Source organism: Lathyrus oleraceus, chromosome 1, assembly GCF_024323335.1.
Source record: "Lathyrus oleraceus cultivar Zhongwan6 chromosome 1, CAAS_Psat_ZW6_1.0, whole genome shotgun sequence".
In the NCBI taxonomy this organism is placed as follows: Eukaryota; Viridiplantae; Streptophyta; class Magnoliopsida; order Fabales; family Fabaceae; genus Lathyrus; species Lathyrus oleraceus.
In genome coordinates this window covers 183,137,810-183,153,304 of record NC_066579.1, presented here as the reverse complement: position 1 = coordinate 183,153,304, position 15,495 = coordinate 183,137,810, and positions in this window count along the sequence as shown.

Here is a 15,495-nt window from a genome sequence, read left to right as displayed (position 1 = left end):
GAAAGTGACATAATCCTCTTGGACCACCTGAACCCTTGTTCATTCTTCATCACTGATCGAGGAAGGTGAGAAATAAACCACCTAGATAATAGAGGTATGCAACACATCAGAGTTCCTCGTGCCTTCGTAGTACGGGTATGAAGAGAGTGTAAGATGTCTCCAAGTAATGTAGGCACTGGGTTGCGAGTCAGAAATATGTTGATGGCGTGTACGTCTATGAACTGGTCTGGATTGGGGAACAGTACTAAGCCATAAATCGATAGGGCTAAGATCTCCTCAAAAGCATCATAACTCATAGCCTTCAGGAATACTTGAGCTTTCTCCATCAATACCTTAGCAAGAATACCCTTAACTCCACTCCTTGTTTCTAGGACAATGTCTGATTTCTTTAAATGTAAGGCTGCAGCAATGACTTCAGGTTTAGGCTCTTTTTCCAAGCCTGTGAAGGGTTTCTGATCAATAATAGGTATACCCAGAAGCTTGGAGAACTCTTCCATTGTAGGAACCAGCTGATAGTCGGGAAATGTGAAGCAATGATGTTTAGGGTCAAAGAACTGAAACAGGACACTCATCATGTCTTCATTGAACCCTGAAGTGACTAGATCCAGTAGGTGACCATGCCTCTTGATGAACTGGGAGTTTTCAGAAACTTGAGAGACCAATTCCTTAAGCTTAGGAGGTATTCCTACAAAGTTGATCCGGATAGTATTCCTACGAGCAGAAGCCATGACCTGCAACAAAGAACAAAGATAAATCCTTTGGTTCTTGAAATGGTTAGTGAAAATGCTATGCTTATGATGCATGATGATGCTATGATGTTATGCTCAATCACAAACATGTGGCACACACAAACAAGTCACACAATAGCCCTAGGTTTGAAGGCTTGCATGAGGTTTAAAGGTAAGTACCCTCCCCTGAAGTTTAGTTGATTCATCCTGTCCTACAAAAGTAACCAGGTTCTAAGGGATCTCAAAATCATTGATCCTTCACAAGGGTGGTTGTTCAGTAGGCAACTTACTTGCCAACCAAAACCCTCCAAGTTTAGGATCTCAATGAGTGTAGTATCGAGTATCAACCAACTTCAGTCTTCACCAAAGCCGGTTATCTCACTACTTGGTCTATTGCCATTTACCTAAGGTACACTAGATCCGGGTTAGGGTCTTTCACACATAAGAGCACCCAACAGATAAGTATAAAGCAAACAAGGCAAACAATTTTAAAGTGATCTAATTCCTAAGGGTACCCCTCTTTTATTAAATCCCCAGCAGAGTCGCCAGTTCTGTAACACGGTGGGAGAACTAACTTTAGTTAAATGTTGCGGATAGCAAGAGTCGCCACCGACTTTTATTTTATCCAAAAGGAAAGGACATAAAAGAACAGGAAAGACCTTAAAAAGATTTTGAGTTCGGGGGGTAGGTTATACAAAGGGAAGGTATTAGCACCCTTTATATCCATGGTTATCCATGGGCTCTTAGCTACTTAGCTCACTTTGTTTGTTTGCAAGAGTGTAGTGTGTGATTTAGAAAAATTTCTTTAAGTACTTTGTAATGACCCTCGTATGGGTGTATACAAAGCCTAGTTTAGAAATTGTGAGGTGTAAAAGTAATTTTGAAAAGTGTGAGCAAGTAACTATGAGATACCTACCCTAGATTAAGTCTTTCGTGTTCTCGTATATTCTTTCAATGGTAAGACTGTCCCTATTATTAAGGAATAGGTAGTCATTACCTTGGATGTGTTTAAGGGACGGGCGTAGGGTCATCGTATGGTCAATGAAGGCAACATAAGGGGTGTCTTTAGCAACTCGTAGGGACTATCATCATATTTACCGAAGGGACAAGATCATTATGTCGTAGGCAACCTCATAGGGACTTGATCTTTTAAGTTTATAGGGACTTGATGATTTTTCTGTTTGAAGGGACTTTACTTAAGACACCTCTATTTTCGAGGGACTTGACCATTTAAAGAAGGCAACCAAGAGGAATACCCTAGGAAGTACAGATGGCGATCAAAGATCGATTTACGTGTGTGAGTGTTATTTTTCAGATATTTGTCTTGAATTTAATTTTCTAAGTTCAATTATTTACAGTTAGTTTTTTGCACTCCCTAAATTACTAACCACGCAATAAATATTTACAAAAATAAAAGCAAGAAAAATAAATTCCTAAACTATTACATGGCTATGGGACAGATACATAATAATCAGGCGAGAAAGAATAAGTTTACAACCTATACATTTGTTCCTAATATTATAAATAAAACAAAATTAAAATAAGGAAAATAATGAAGAAAAAATAGAATAGATAAAAGCAAATAATAATAAAATAATAAATAAACAATGGTAATAAAGCAATAATAAAATAACAATAATAATAAAGTGATAATAAAAAGGTTAGAATTTTAAAAGAAATTATTTTAGGTTAAACAAGTTAGATTTTTTTAGAAGTTATTAGAAAAATATGAGTTTAAAATAAATTAGTAATAATAAAAGAATTTAAAGTACATTAATGTACAAATTATAAAATAAAAGAGTTATATGGAAAATATTAAGTTAGTTATTTACAAAATAAAATAAAGATTATAGAAAATATCAAATTATTAGATTAATAGGTTTATTATTATTATTCAATTAGAAAAATGGTCAATTAGATTTTATTTACAAAATATATAAGGATTTATTATTATAAGTAAGTAATAAAAAAAAAGTTATTAAAATAGTTAGTATTTATTATTTATTTACAAAAAATATAAAGGTTATAGAAAAATATTAAATAATTAATTTAGTAGGTTTTCACGCCCTACATTACTAAACCACGCAGTTAATATAGGATCAATGGCAGGAATTTAAATGGCAGAAAAAATAAAATGGCAGAAAATAAATGGCAGAAAATAAAATCCTAATTATTACAACGCTTTGGTGCAGTTACATAATAAAGATGGCGAAAAGTAAAACTGAAAATATTACAAGTTAAAACTTAAAATATTACAAGGGCGAAGCAGTTACAGTGTATGAATAACATAAATATGAGCGAAAATAGGAAATAATAATAAGGTTTGTTAAGGTTTAAGAAAATGTTTATGGTTTAGAGGAAACAACACGGTTAAAGTTTTAGGTTTGAAATTTAGAGTTTGTGGCGAAATTGTCAGGGTTTAGGAAAAATCAGGGTAGTGAGTTATGAAAAAAAAAAGTGCAGATCTAAATATATGTATATATAAAAAAATATGAATTAAAAAACAACGGCGTTGCTAGCGCAAAATTGCGATCATCGCAACTGGATCGGATAACACAAATGTCACGCCTCATACACGTATATGTGAAAACGGCGTATTGACACGATCCGATCCGAAAACATAATCAAATTATAACATAAAATAGAAATATATATATATTTAACACACTAGTTACATATTATAAATTATATATTATATGATCCATATGCATTTTTATTAACAACAAAATTATTATTATATTATATTATATACTATGAGACATGTAAAACTTATATAAAAACAAACACATCAAATACATAATACAATGAACCAAATTATACATGTTATATTTATGTGCATAAAAAAGCAAAACGGCGATATCCTGATATATTTAACCAAACCGCATGTATCTGGAATACATAACACAGTCACACATATGAACATGTATTTGAAACACAGTAACAAATATATCAACAAAATAGATAAAGTATATATCATATATAAACTATTACCAAACTGTATGTACGATAGTATAGATCAGCCACTCTCAGTTTCTCTTTTTTGTTCTGTCTTTTTGCCTCTCTCTATCAGTCATGCTAGTAAATATATATAGGAACAAATTAGGTTAATGATAATGGGCCTAAGTTTATTTTGAAACCCAATATTAAATTAAAAACTGAATAAAGTTAAATAATTAAAATAGTTAAAATTAAAATAAACTAATTAACCTATTTATTTATTCTAGACCCAATATAAAAATAAATAGACTCAAAAAAAATAAAAGTCGGGCACCAAAATGCTCGAAAAAATAAAATGAACACGTCAAAATAATCAGCGCGAAATAAATGACTCGGAAAAATACAGCGTTTGGTTGGATTTTGAAATAAAAATTATGACCGTTTAAACCGCTCAGACTGATCAACATATGACCAAAAATAGTCGTAAAAATATTTTTAGCATGTCAAATTAAACCACGTGAACCGCAGATTAATGTTACCGACATTTGCAAACTTAAACTTGACATTTTTTCGTTGACTAATTTTAGGCACAATTAAAAAGTTAATTTGACCAGTTTGTTTGTAAATTTCGAGAAATTATTCCGGCTAATATTAAGACAGAAAAAAATGTTATGCTATGAAGATGATGCAAATGAATGTGAAACAAAAAAATTGGTTAGAGTTAAAAATAGAGGGCAAATTTTGGGGTGCAACAGCTGCCCCTGTTCAATTTTCTGAAACCTGAGGAGTTAGATTGGCCTGTGTGCCATTCGTGACTTGGAAGGTTGAAGGGGATTGAACACAAAAGCCCAAAAATTTGCACTCGCCGGTGCGTAAAGTAACACTGATGACTGGTTATATATGCTTAAGTGGGCTTGAAGATGCCACTTGGAAGAACTGGAGATGGGCTTATAGATGCCATCCATAATATCAGGAGGTGATAATATCTTGATGTTGATACTGGATATCAGTACTAGGTCTTCGTATAGGCCGTCTCTGAATCGTATCTAAGAACATACTTTTAATTTAAGTGTCAGAACCAAATCTTCGTGGCGATTTCTTTCTGAATTAAGTATCAGCACTAGACCTTCGTATAGATCGTCTCTGAACTGTTTTGAATTGTTGAATAGACCAGTAGAAATAAATCTTCGTGATGATTATCTCTTCTGGAAATATCCTGGATTAGGGAATAGATCTTCGTATAGACCATTTGCCTACTATCCAAGAATAAAAGAATATCAGGATTAAATCTTCTGAAAATATCCTGGACTAGGGAATAGATCTTCGTATAGACCGTTTGCCTAATATCCAAGAACAAAAGAGTGTCAGGATGAAATCTCCTGAAAATATCCTGGACTAGGGAATAGATCTTCGTATAGACCGTTTGCCTACTATCCAAGGACACCTTGAGTAATGATTAAGTATCAGCACTAGATCTTCGTATAGATCGTTTCTGACCTGTTGTGAATTGTTGATAGTATTTTATCTGTATATAACCATCCTGCAAGGAAAAGGTTAGTTTATGCAATATGTATGCATGCATGGCATGGTGCATCTAAGTAAATGTATTATGCACTTATGGATATGCCATGGTATGATGTAAATGATGTATGTATGAATCATGCGGCCTGAAGCGTCCGGATATCTTTGTATAACAACTGCTGGCTAGGGAAAATAAATCCCGATTCGTTGCTGAAGAATATGAGGAACTCGTTCCCGTCTTGTTTGATAGTATAGTATTTGTCACTTCCCGTATTCGTTCGTCGTACTTCTATTGAAGGAATAAGTTCCTGAGTATCCCGACTGAGGATAAAAGAGATGGACATAAATTCAAGGGGAGACGTAATTCGAAGCATCTATAAAGATAGATTTGCTCTACTGGGGATTTGTAGTGGGGATGAACCGGCGAAGCTTCGTTGAACTACTACCCTCGTTCGTCCTTAGTAAATACTATTACTGCATTTTATGCATTTCTGGTAAACATCAATCGTATTCAAAAGCATACATACATTCAAACACAACCAATGGACGTTTTTGCTTATGTAAATAGAGTAAAAGTAAATCTGGATTCAAAGATGAAATTTTATTTATATCACAAAGTGACCTATACATAGGCAAGTTTGTACAAGGAGACAGAAATCCTAGTAAGAGGAATTCGTCGTAAATTTTTTTATAAAACAAAGAAAACAGCTATGTGAAAAATGATCCTATTGAGTTTCAATTCTACTATTGCCATTATCTTCAAATATCTCATCTTCTGCTGTTGAGACAGAAACGATTGGATTGATCTTTATCTGTTTGAACTTGATTTAGGTAGCACCATCAATTGAAGTTACATGAGTGATCCAAACGAGACATAGTCATACGCTTTAATCCCTAACTTTTGCCTGGATTGCCCTTTCAGGTTTTCAATCCACCGGGATACCCTTTTTTGCCCAAGCCGCCTTTTCAGGTTTTCGACTTGCCGGGTGTACATTTTTTTATATATATCCCTAATTTTTGCCCGAACCCTTTTGGTTTGCCGGGATGCCCTTATTTTTGCCTAGGCCAGTCAACCTAGCGGGTCTCTTTTTATGCGTAGTATTTTTTAACTATGTTTGCGTTTACAGGTTGTGGAAAGTCTTCACCATCCATAGTAGTAAGCATCATGGCACCTCCTGAGAATACTCTTTTGACCACAAATGGTCCTTCATATGTAGGAGTCCACTTGCCCCTAGGATCACCCTGTGGTAGTATGATACGCTTGATTACCAAGTCACCAGCCTGATATACCTTTGGCTTAACCTTCTTATTGAAAGCTTTGATCATCCGTTTCTGGTACATCTGACCATGACAAACAGCTGCCAACCTCTTCTCATCAATCAAATTTATCTGGTCGAGTCGAGTCTGAATCCATTCATCCTCGTCTAAACCTGCCTCTTTCATGATTCTTAGAGAGGGAATCTGAACTTCCACTGGTAACACGGCTTCCATTCCGTAGACCAAAGAGAAAGGAGTTGCCCCTGTCAAAGTGCGCACTGAAGTGCGATAACCATGAAGAGCAAAGGGTAACATCTCATGCCAGTCTTTGTATGTTACTGTCATCTTTTGTATGATCTTCTTAATATTCTTATTAGCAGCCTCCACGGTGCCATTCATCTTTGGCCGGTACGGAGAAGAGTTATGGTGTTTTATTTTGAACTGCGTGCAGATTTCAGCAATCATCTTGTTGTTCTTCCGGAGAGAGCAGGTCTCTCAGATGTATATTTGATAAGATCCATCTTAGAAATCAATAAAGTGGTATGATTCAACATATACTGTCTTAGTCGGCGAGCAGCCTAAGCCAAAGCATAGCAAGCTTTCTCGAGCTGGGAGTATCTTGTTTCACAGTCGGTACCTTTTGCTAAGGTAGTATATTGCATGCTCTTTTCGACCAGACTCGTCATGTTGCCCCAACACACACCCTATTGAATTTTCTAACACGGTCAAATACATGATTAGAGGTCTTCCTTCAACTGGTGGCATCAGATTTATAGGTTCTTGGAGATACTTCTTGATTTTGTCAAAAGCTTCTTGACATTCATCATTCCATATTATCTCTTGATTTTTCCAGCGAAAACCTCTACATAGTCACGTAACATCCGACTCAATCTTTCTTTGACACTGTTTTCCAAGCCTGCTCCTATTTTGACTTCTTTCTTGTCTACTTCAGTACCCAGATTTACAACCTCAATTGATTCCTCATGCGGCTGTGTAACTTTCTCTTCTTGTTGTAATAACCTAGCAAGCTCTACAGGTACTTCACAATCTTCATCCTTTCCATCTTCAGCTTGATAGATCGGATTCTCGAAATTATAATTGGCAATAGTAGAACTGTTATCAACAGGATCCAGAGTGGATGAGGATCTGCATTTTAGTGATGTGGGTGTGTGTAAGAACACATAGCTGATGAAAATAAAATAAAAGAAAAACAAAGAGCCCAATATTTACGAAAACGAAACGTCCATTGATTTTTATTGAATGAAGTATGCAAATGAAATGACATCCCGAAACAAGCATACCATTGTGCCCCGGGTAAGGCACAAGGCTTAAAAGTTTAATTGTTCAACACAGTAATAGTATTTACTCCTGACTAAAGGAGATAGGAATAACATCTTCAGTCTTCCAATTGTTGAGCCCATCACCCACAGTAGGAAAAATCCAGTTATCCAGATTGTAGTCTTCATTATAGTCACCCACAGCATTGATTTGATCTTTCATGTTCCCTGGATTGGTGATACGGACAGCACGAGCACGACGAACAGCCTTCTGGGACTCTGCAGTGAAACCCAAACCAAACTTGTCAGACTTGTAAGGAATGTCGGGAAGCTGACCCCAAATAGTACAACCACCTTCTTCAACCACAACTCTAGCATCTTTGAGGGAAGCCATTGTAGGAGGTACTCTGGTAACCACAGGAACTCTTTTAACCACAGGAGGAGCTTCAGTAGCGGGAACGACCCAAGGAACTACTTCAAATGTCTGGCAAGGAATCTCAACATATTCACCTCCCACTTCAACATACTTAAATGTATTCACATGATTGACCATATATTCTTCCTCTCCATAAACAGTTACGATCTTTCCCTTCACTGGATATCTCAACTTCTGATGTAGAGTGGAGGTCACAACACCTGCCCCGTGGATCCAGGGGCGCCCAAGCAAACAAGAGTACGCAGGACGAATATCCATTACATAGAAGGTAGAATCGAAGACTTGAGAGCCTACTTTGATCGGGAGATCTATTTCTCCATGCACCACTCTTCTTGAGCCATCAAAGGCTCTCACCACTATATTACTTGGTCTTAACACAGCATCTTCAGGACTGAGCTTGTTCAGAACCTCTTTGGGAAGTACATTCAATGAAGAGCCATTGTCTATCAACACATGAGACAAGGTAGTGCCCCTACATTCAATGGAGATATGTAAAGCTCTGTTATGGTTTCTTTTGGCAGGAGTCAAGTCAGCATCAGAAAAACCTAACCCATTATCATAAGTCAGTGTGCAACACAATTTTCAAATTGATCCACAGAAATTTCATTTGGTACATGAGCAGTCCTTAAGAATTTGATCAAGGCTTTAGCATGAGCCTCAGAACACAGCAACAAAGACAACATGGAAATTTTGGAGGGAGTATGCCCCAACTGGTCAACAATATCATAATCACTCTTACGAATGATCTTCAGCACTTCTTCCATCTGTTTAGAGAGATTTTCAGCAGTCGGTGCTTCAGCTTGCACAGGTTCAACCACAGGACCTTTGCCTCGAGCATCAGTACTTGGCTCAGAAGTGGAGGTAGTAGTTGGAAGAACTGTATTTTTTGAGGTAGCTGGAGGAGAGAAAATTCTTCCACTTCTGGTGATCTTACTAGATCCAGCAATATTATCAACATCAAGGTTATCATCAGTAACAGGTGTATCAGTCAAAGGTTCCTGCTTAACACCATGGATATAAACATCAGAACCGTAATTCCAGGGTATAGCTTTATCAGAAGTACAAGGAATAGGGCCAGGAGTGGTAATAATCATGGGAGGCACTCTAACTTCAGCAACAGTCTTCACCAGGCCTTCAGCAGTAATTTTGATAGGACCCTGGAAGTGATCTTGACAGTCTGTTCAAGAGCCATTTCTGCTGAAATAAACAGCGAGAAGATAAGATACCTGTTCATAAGAAACCTGTGATGCAATAATATGGTATGTAGATGCTTATGCAATGTTTTCAAGGACCGTAGGATTTAAATTTGTTTAAACCACCAAAAAGTAAACTTTTATTAGTAATAAACTTGTTTGCCCCTTGGGCTTACAATAAAAATGAAATGAATACAAAAAATGGGGTTTAAGTCTCCCATGGACGTTTCCTCTTTGTGTTGAGGTATGAGTTGAGATTCCGCTCCTCGTGAAGTTGTTTTGTTAGCTCCAGGATTCTTTCCTGACTTGCCTTGTAATGAGTCTCAAAAGTATCTCTTTGCTCCTTCAACTGGATCCAGGACCTCTGTAACTCTTCCATGTCAGTGGGCATGTCTGGATGAAGAATGATGTAAGAAGTATCTCCTTCAGCAACAGGCTCCATGGTAACTGGCAGGATAGCAGGATATGGCATCATAAGAGTCTGAGCACGAGATCGTACCCATCTGAGATATGGTTCCATAGGAATAGTGTACTTGGGTTCCAGAGTCTTGCTGTCAACCTTGTTCACTTTACCCCATGCTCGTATGAACCTTTGACGGTAACCTTGAAGATCGTTGTCGTAGTCGAACACAATACCCTGAATAAGCATGTCATGAGGACCATCAGTCCGAGCGTAACCAAACTGACGTAGAGCTAAAGAAGGGTTGTAGGTAATGCCCCCTCTTATGCCAAGGAGTGGCACATTAGGGAACTCCCCACAACGGTCAATGATGGTAACATTCTCCATAGATCTAGAGCACCAATGAATATCTGAATGAGAAAGTGACATAATCCTCTTGGACCACCTGAACCCTTGTTCATTCTTCATCACTGATCGAGGAAGGTGAGAAATAAACCACCTAGATAATAGAGGTATGCAACACATCAGAGTTCCTCGTGCCTTCGTAGTACGGGTATGAAGAGAGTGTAAGATGTCTCCAAGTAATGTAGGCACTGGATTGCGAGTCAGAAATATGTTGATGGCGTGTACGTCTATGAACTGGTCTGGATTGGGGAACAGTACTAAGCCATAAATCAATAGGGCTAAGATCTCCTCAAAAGCATCATAACTCATAGCCTTCAGGAATACTTGAGCTTTCTCCATCAATACCTTAGCAAGAATACCCTTAACTCCACTCCTTGTTTCTAGGACAATGTCTGATTTCTTTAAATGTAAGGCTGCAGCAATGACTTCAGGTTTAGGCTCTTTTTCCAAGCCTGTGAAGGGTTTCTGATCAATAATAGGTATACCCAGAAGCTTGGAGAACTCTTCCATTGTAGGAACCAGCTGATAGTCGGGAAATGTGAAGCAATGATGTTTAGGGTCAAAGAACTGAAACAGGACACTCATCATGTCTTCATTGAACCCTGAAGTGACTAGATCCAGTAGGTGACCATGCCTCTTGATGAACTGGGAGTTTTCAGAAACTTGAGAGACCAATTCCTTAAGCTTAGGAGGTATTCCTACAAAGTTGATCCGGATAGTATTCCTACGAGCAGAAGCCATGACCTGCAACAAAGAACAAAGATAAATCCTTTGGTCCTTGAAATGGTTAGTGAAAATGCTATGCTTATGATGCATGATGATGCTATGATGTTATGCTCAATCACAAACATGTGGCACACACAAACAAGTCACACAATAGCCCTAGGTTTGAAGGCTTGCATGAGGTTTAAAGGTAAGTACCCTCCCCTGAAGTTTAGTTGATTCATCCTGTCCTACAAAAGTAACCAGGTTCTAAGGGATCTCAAAATCATTGATCCTTCACAAGGGTGGTTGTTCAGTAGGCAACTTACTTGCCAACCAAAACCCTCCAAGTTTAGGATCTCAATGAGTGTAGTATCGAGTATCAACCAACTTCAGTCTTCACCAAAGCCGGTTATCTCACTACTTTCTAAAGGCCAAGATGGGATGACTAGGGTTCTAAAAGTCAGTTAGTGTATTGACAACATATGGCAGCCTCATATTATCCTCAACTTGCTTAAGGAACATAAGCACCAACCAAGAAGTCACACTAACTATGGCCACCAGATCAACCATATCGATATACGCCGTACAGTTTCCTTGGTCTATTGCCATTTACCTAAGGTACACTAGATCCGGGTTAGGGTCTTTCACACATAAGAGCACCCAACAGATAAGTATAAAGCAAACAAGGCAAACAATTTTAAAGTGATCTAATTCCTAAGGGTACCCCTCTTTATTAAATCCCCAGCAGAGTCGCCAGTTCTGTAACACGGTGGGAGAACTGACTTTAGTTAAATGTTGCGGATAGCAAGAGTCGCCACCGACTTTTTTTTATCCAAAAGGAAAGGACATAAAAGAACAGGAAAGACCTTAAAAAGATTTTGAGTTCGGGGGGTAGGTTATACAAAGGGAAGGTATTAGCACCCTTTATATCCATGGTTATCCATGGGCTCTTAGTTACTTAGCTCACTTTGTTTGTTTGCAAGAGTGTAGTGTGTGATTAGAAAAATTTCTTTAAGTACTTTGTAATGACCCTCGTATGGGTGTATACAAAGCCTAGTTTAGAAATTGTGAGGTGTAAAAGTAATTTTGAAAAGTGTGAGCAAGTAACTATGAGATACCTACCCTAGATTAAGTCTTTCGTGTTCTCGTATATTCTTTCAATGGTAAGACTGTCCCTATTATTAAGGAATAGGTAGTCATTACCTTGGATGTGTTTAAGGGACGGGCGTAGGGTCATCGTATGGTCAATGAAGGCAACATAAGGGTGTCTTTAGCAACTCGTAGGGACTATCATATTTACCGAAGGGACAAGATCATTATGCGTAGGCAACCTCATAGGGACTTGATCTTTTAAGTTTATAGGGACTTGATGATTTTTCTGTTTGAAGGGACTTTGCTTAAGACACCTCTATTTTCGAGGGACTGACCATTTAAAGAAGGCAACCAAGAGGAATACCCTAGGAAGTACAGATGGCGATCAAAGATCGACTTACGTGTGTGAGTGTTATTTTCAGATATTTGTCTTGAATTTAATTTCTAAGTTCAATTATTTACAGTTAGTTTTTGCACTCCCTAAATTACTAACCACGCAATAAATATTTACAAAAATAAAAGCAAGAAAATAATTCCTAAACTATTACATGGCTATGGGACAGATACATAATAATCAGGCGAGAAAGAATAAGTTTACAACCTATACATTTGTTCCTAATATTATAAATAAAACAAAATTAAAATAAGGAAAATAATGAAGAAAAAATAGAATAGATAAAAGCAAATAATAATAAAAATAATAAATAAACAATGGTAATAAAGCAATAATAAAATAACAATAATAATAAAGTGATAATAAAGGTTAGAATTTTAAAAGAAATTATTTTAGGTTAAACAAGTTAGATTTTTTAGAAGTTATTAGAAAAATATGAGTTAAAATAAATTAGTAATAATAAAAGAATTTAAAGTACATTAATGTACAAATTATAAAAAAAAGAGTTATATGGAAAATATTAAGTTAGTTATTTACAAAATAAATAAAGATTATAGAAAATATCAAATTATTAGATTAATAGGTTTATTATTATTATTCAATTAGAAAAATGGTCAATTAGATTTTATTTACAAAATATATAAGGATTTATTATTATAAGTAAGTATAAAAAAAAAGTTATTAAAATAGTTAGTATTTTTATTTATTTACAAAAAATATAAAGGTTATAGAAAAATATTAAATAATAATTTAGTAGGTTTTCACGCCCTACATTACTAAACCACGCAGTTAATATAGGATCAATGGCAGGAATTTAAATGGCAGAAAAATAAAATGGCAGAAAATAAATGGCAGAAAATAAAATCCTAATTATTACAACGCTTTGGTGCAGTTACATAATAAAGATGGCGAAAAGTAAAACTGAAAATATTACAAGTTAAAACTTAAAATATTACAAGGGCGAAGCAGTTACAGTGTATGAATAACATAAATATGAGCGAAAATAGGAAAAATAATAAGTTTGTTAAGGTTTAAGAAAAGGTTTATGGTTTAGAGGAAACAACACGGTTTAAAGTTTTAGGTTTGAAATTTAGAGTTTGTGGCGAAATTGTCAGGGTTTAGGAAAAATCAGGGTAGTGAGTATAAAAAAAAAATGTGCAGATCTAAATATATATATATAAAAAAATATGAATTAAAAAACAAACGGCGTTGCTAGCGCAAAATTGCGATCATCGCAACTGGATCGGATAACACAAATGTCACGCCTCATACACGTATATGTGAAAACGGCGTATTGACACGATCCGATCCGAAAACATAATCAAATTATAACATAAAATAGAATAATATATATATTTACACATAGTTACATATATAAATTATATATATATGATCCATATGAATTTTTATTAACAACCAAAATTATTATTATATATATTATATACTATGAGACATGTAAAACTTATATAAAAAACAAACACATCAAATACATAATACAATGAAAATTATTATACATGTTATATTTAGTGCATAAAAAAGCAAAACGGCGATATCATGATATATTTAACCAAACCGCATGTATATGGGAAACATAACACAGTCAAACAATGAACATGTATTTGAAACACAGTAACAAATATATCAAAAAATAGATAAAGTATATATATATATAAACTAATAAATAAACAATGGTAATAAAGCAATAATAAAATAACAATAATAATAAAGTGATAATAAAAAGGTTAGAATTTTAAAAGAAAATATTTTAGGTTAAACAAGTTAGATTTTTTTAGAAGTTATTAGAAAAATATGAGTTTAAAATAAATTAGTAATAATAAAAGAATTTAAAGTACATTAATGTACAAATTATAAAATAAAAGAGTTATATGGAAATATTAAGTTAGTTATTTACAAAATAAATAAAGATTATAGAAAATATCAAATTATTAGATTAATAGGTTTATTATTATTATTCAATTAGAAAAATGGTCAATTAGATTTTATTTACAAAATATATAAGGATTTATTATTATAAGTAAGTAATAAAAAAAAGTTATTAAAATAGTTAGTATTTATTATTTATTTACAAAAAATATAAAGGTTATAGAAAATATTAAATAATTAATTTAGTAGGTTTTCACGCCCTACATTACTAAACCACGCAGTTAATATAGGATCAATGGCAGGAATTTAAATGGCAGAAAAATAAAATGGCAAAATAAATGGCAGAAAATAAAATCCTAATTATTACAACGCTTTGGTGCAGTTACATAATAAAGATGGCGAAAAGTAAAACTGAAAATATTACAAGTTAAAACTTAAAATATTACAAGGGCGAAGCAGTTACAGTGTATGAATAACATAAATATGAGCGAAAATAGGAAATAATAATAGGTTTGTTAAGGTTTAAGAAATTTTATGGTTTAGAGGAAACAACACGGTTAAAGTTTTAGGTTTGAAATTTAGAGTTTGTGGCGAAATTGTCAGGGTTTAGGAAAAATCAGGGTAGTAGTTATAAAAAAAAAAGTGCAGATCTAAATATATGTATATAAAAAAAATATGAATTAAAAAACAACGGCGTTGCTAGCGCAAAATTGCGATCATCGCAACTGGATCGGATAACACAAATGTCACGCCTCATACACGTATATGTGAAAACGGCGTATTGACACGATTCGATCCGAAAACATAATCAAATTATAACATAAAATAGAAATATATATATTTAACACACTAGTTACATATTATAATTATAATTATATGATCCATATGCATTTTTATTAACAACAAAATTATTATTATATTATATTATATACTATGAGACATGTAAAACTTATATAAAAACAAACACATCAAATACATAATACAATGAACCAAATTATTATACATGTTATATTTATGTGCATAAAAAAGCAAAACGGCGATATCCTGATATATTTAACCAAACCGCATGTATCTGGAATACATAACACAGTCACACATATGAACATGTATTTGAAACACAGTAACAAATATATCAACAAAATAGATAAAGTATATATCATATATAAACTATTACCAAACTGTATGTACGATAGTATAGATCAGCCACTCTCAGTTTCTCTTTTTTGTTCTGTCTTTTTGCCTCTCTCTATCAGTCATGCTAGTAAA